This window comes from Glycine soja, chromosome 1 (genome assembly GCF_004193775.1).
Source record: "Glycine soja cultivar W05 chromosome 1, ASM419377v2, whole genome shotgun sequence".
NCBI lineage: Eukaryota > Viridiplantae > Streptophyta > Magnoliopsida > Fabales > Fabaceae > Glycine > Glycine soja.
The window spans coordinates 36,238,915-36,244,014 of record NC_041002.1 but is presented as its reverse complement, the minus strand read 5'-3'; positions in this window follow the sequence as shown (position 1 = coordinate 36,244,014).

Genomic DNA, 5,100 nt, shown 5'->3' with positions numbered 1-5,100 from the left:
TACCGAGAAAATATTTGGAGGCAAAAGCCAGAATCTTGGCAGGAAAAGGAGAATGGGCCCCGTTCATAGATATTCTCGCACTGTTGATCTTCGGAGGAGTCCTCTTTCCGAATGTGGATGGGTTGGTGGACCTAGCAGCGATCGACGCTTTTCTTGCCTATCATAACCACAAGGAAAGCCCGGTTGTCGCTATGCTAGCCGACTTATATGACACCTTCGACCGAAGATGTGAAAAGAGCATACAAGGATTGTTTGCTGTACTCCAGCTCTTTATGTATGGTTAAGTTTCGCACCTTTTTCGCCAAGAGGTGAGGCATGCTTGCCCGCTAGAAAGCCACCGTTCATGCACAGAGAAATGAGGGGCAAATTGGGACCAACTCTTAACAAACAAAGAAGGAGCATCTGTCAACTGGTTCCCTCGATGGAAGGAAGGAAGAACTGGAGTTCTTATTTCATGCGGAGGATTTCCAAATGTTCCCTTGATGGGGACGAGGGGTTGCATCAACTACAATCCCGTTCTTGCTATAAGACAACTTGGCTACCCTATGAGAGGGGCGCCACTAGAGGATGAGCTCGAGCCTGTCATTTCACGAGGCTTCAATAAGACCAACATGGAGACACTTCAGAAGGTCCGCAAGGCATGGGAGGTGTTGCAAAAGAAGGACAAGGAACTCTGGGGCAGTAACAATGGGCCCATCGGTGGCTATCGTAAGTGGTTAAAAGCCCACGTGCAAGGTTTGGATTGGCTCTCGAGTTTGAGAACCGCTAAAAGGGAGGAAGTTGAGGCACCGGAGGAAGACGAAGAGGTGCAGGCCCTTAGGATGGAACTCAAGCAAGCTCAAACAGTCAAAGAAAGGTTCAAATCAGCAGCTCTTAAAATCCAAAAGGAGAATGCCGAACTGAGAGATATAAATATAGCTACCACCAAGGCTTTGGAACAAGAGACCAAGAGGGCTTGTAGGGAAGAGCACGGCCGGAACAAGTTCCGAGGGGCTCTGTGGGGTAGCAACAGCGACCTTAAACTCCGAAGAGAGGAAAGGGACCAATCACGAGTAGACAGTTTGATCTTGAAAGATGAATTGAAGGCTTGCTCGAGGTCCAAAAGAAGTTTGTCTTAGCGGTTATGTGAGACAGAGACCAACATGTTAGCTATTATCACCAAGTACCAAGAAGAACTAAATCTAGCCGCGGCCCACGAGCATAGAGTGGCGGACGAGTATGCCCAAGTGTACGCAGAAAAGGAGGCTAGAGGAAGGGTGATCGACTCATTACATCAAGAGGCAACAATATGGATGGACCGATTCGCTCTTACCTTGAACGGGAGTCAAGAACTTCCCCGATTGCTAGCTAAGGCCAAAGCAATGGCGGACACCTATTTCGCCCTCGAGGAGATCCACGAACTTCTCGGCTATTGTCAACATATGATAGACTTAATGGCCCATATGATTAGAAACCTCTAGGAAGTTTGTATTGTCGCTCAGATCTTGACTAGTTATAACTTTCTGAATAAAATGAGTTTATCCCGTGTTTTTACTCCAAAGATCAGTGCGAATCAAATCACTCCCGCATTTCATATCTAGCATGCATTCATATCATGCATCGCATAAGCGTTTCTTCATGGCATCATAATGAACATATCGTTCCTGCAATTGTCCGTTATCATATTCCAACATCACATTTTGCATGAGTCATTGCATCATCATGCATATGCGTTCAACATACTTTTTGTTCTACAAACTGCATACCTTTTGTTTTCATGCATGATCCTTGCATTTTCCTCTACAAAACAAAAACAAAAGGGGAAGCATGAAAATTCACGATGCATTCTTAGTTGCATATATTCGGTACCATGAGCCAACCATGTTGGGATCATAAACCCGTTTCACTTAAAAACAAAATGATTGAACATGGTACCTAATGCATGGTTAACTAGGAAATGATGTTTCTTCGGGCATCTCAATTTCATAATTACATTTTCCATGCACCGCTTAAAGTATGCCCGAGTCATTCATCCCTATGAAAGGTTGTTGAAGTATTGGCGATCAGAATTGCTATTCCTTGGATTATAGGGTTGAATTAAGCTCACGCTTTTTCGAAAAAAGTTCATCAAGTCAAGTTGAAGTATGGAAGTAACCATCTTGCAAAAATGGGGGCAAAAGATGAATCGAGTTACATCGTTGCTTCGTCTACTGCCAAACACATTTAGGACTGTTGATGTCCTTGTTACTTCCAGTTTCACCTTGACAAAGATGTCATGGACCATGTTGAAAATCTAAATTGATTCAACCCTATGTCCTGCATAAAAATTCGCAATACTTCAACTTACATCATTCACATACATCCATGCTTTTCATTGGTTGCGTTGTTCATTACATTCTTTCCTTGAAAAAAGAAAAATGAACTTAATCATTTTTATAAAAAAGAAAAGAACACGCTTTACGGTGCCCTTATCGAACCTGTGCTAGAGCTAGAGTAATGGGTGAAGTAGAGGAGGTGCAAAAGCAAATGAAGGCCGACACGGAGGCCTTGAAAGAGAAAATGGCCACAATGATGGAGGCCATGATGAGCATAAAGGAGATAATGGAGGTCAGTGCGGCTTACCAAACCCGTGCTAGAGCTAGAGTAATGGGTGAAGAAGAGGAGGTGCAAGAGCAGATGAAGGCCGACATGGAGGCCATGAAAGAGTAAATGGCCACAATGGTGGAGGCCATGATGAGCATGAAGAAGATAATGGAAGCCAAAGCGATTACAGTTGCCGCTACCAGCGCTGTTGCTAAGGTGAACCCGATGCCCCCTTCTAATATCAACCAAATGAATCATCCAACCTCAGATGTGATGGGCAAAGATTTGGGAAGTATGGACGACCCCATGATGTGCAAATTCAAAACGAGCACACCTTCCCACCATATGGCTTGCCTCCCAACTATACACCATCCAATGTGGCATACATTCCCAATGAGGATGTCAATAACTCCGCTCCCATACTCATTGAAAGCCGACAACCTCATCATGCACATGTCTCTTAAACCGTGGGGGAGACACATGAGATGTCCCACCACAATCTAGCGGACTTTGAGCCTTGCCTCGGATATGCCACTGAAGGGCAAGCAGTTGGTGGTATACCCAGGCCAAACACTTTGAAGGGCCCTCAGTTTCGCCCACAACCACAACCCTTGCATTTTGCGGTGGGAAGAGCCCCACCTGCTATGGCTGAAAAGGGAAAGTTGGATCGTATAGAGGAAAGGCTCAAGGACATTGAAGGAGGCGAAGATTATGCCTTTGCTAACCTAGAAGAGTTGTTCCTAGTACCCGAATATGGTCATTCCCAAGTTCAAGGTGCCGGACTTTGACAAGTACAAGGGGACTACATGCTCCAAGAACCATCTAAAGATGTATTGTCGGAAGATGGGGGCATACGCAAAAGATGAGAAGCTGCCGATACATTTTTCTTAAGAAAGTCTTACTGGGACAATTGTCACCTGGTATACTAACTTAGGAACCTTCCTGAGTCAATTCTTGGAAAGACCTAATGGTTGCATTCATTGGGCAACATCAGTGCAATTCTTATATGGCTCCGGATAGGATGCAACTACAGAAAGTGTGCAAAAAAGGGGGCACGAATCTTTCAAAGAATACGCCCAAAGATGGAGAGACTTGGCAACTCAAGTAGCGCCCCCAATAACAGAGAAAGAGATTTTCACAATAATAGTAGACACGTTAGCGGTGTTCTACTATAAAATAATGGTGGGTTACACACCTTCAAGTTTTACAGATTTGGTCTTCGCCAGCGAAATGATCAAAGTAGGTATGAAAAGAGGAAAATTTAATAATCTTGCTTGGACGAATGAGAAAACTGGGGCAAATGAAGAGGGTGAGAATGAAGGAGAAACCCATGTTGCAACTTCCATTCCTACATGGCCAAACTTCCCACCAGCCCAACAATGTCATTACTCAGCCAATTACGAACCCTCTCCTTACCCACCACCCAGTTATCCTCAAAGGCTATCCCTAAATCAACCACAAAGCCTGTCTACCACACTTCCAATGACGAACACCACCTTTAGCACAAACCAAAACACCAACCAAGACATGAATTTTGCAGCGAAAAAGCCTATAGAATTCACCCCAATTCCGATGTCCTATGCTGACTTGCTCCCATATCCACTCGATAATGCAATGGTAGCCATAACCCCTGCCAAGGTTCATCAACCTCCATTTCTCCGAGAATACGACTCGAACGCAACGTGTGCTTGTCATGGAGAAGCCTCGGGGCATTCCATTGAGCATTGTAGGGCCCTGAAGTGTAAGGTGCAAGGTCTAATTGATGCGATCTGGCTGAAATTTGAGGAGAATCGCGCGTAAATCCTGACATTGACAAGAGATGCCACACATGGGGAAATTTTGAAAGTTGTTGTTAGATGTCTCTAATGACTCATCAGGATTTTCAAGTTTATGCCATTATTGTAAACCACAATTACAAATGCTAAATAATGGATAAATTTGACATCCTTGTCTCTCTCATCCTTTCACAAACACATCTTGGCTTATTCAACTTCCACCGGAATGTGAGTGTAAGCCATTGGTTTGTTTGCTCAAAGTGACCTGCGCTCCTGAGTGTTGACTTCCAAGACCGTTCAATCAGAGATTACTCGTCCTGCACGTTGGTGGGGTGCCATAAACAATGGGTAAAGCAGAAAAGTTCAAAAAGAAAAAAAAGAAAAAAAGCATTTGATTGACTATGTTTTCAAGTAAAAATATAGACATTCATGTGACCTCATCTTATCATTCAAGAAGTTTTTTCTTTTTTAGAGAGAAGTGAGTTATAGAGAATAGGAGCCATTTGACTTAACCCGTCAACTGAAAAAATCCTTCAAATTATTTCTCGTCCTTGAAAAATTCTTTTTGCGAGAATCGATCGCCTCTTTCATTCTTCCTTGCTACAAGGTTGTGAAAACAAAACAACGATGGATACCTCAGAGCCCTACACTAGGGCAATGAAAGGCACCTTGCATAAATCTCAAGCGAACCTAGGGGTAAATTAGAAGTTCTCACCCAATAGGTTCCCAGCTACAAGGTCATGACGAAAGATAACGATTGGTA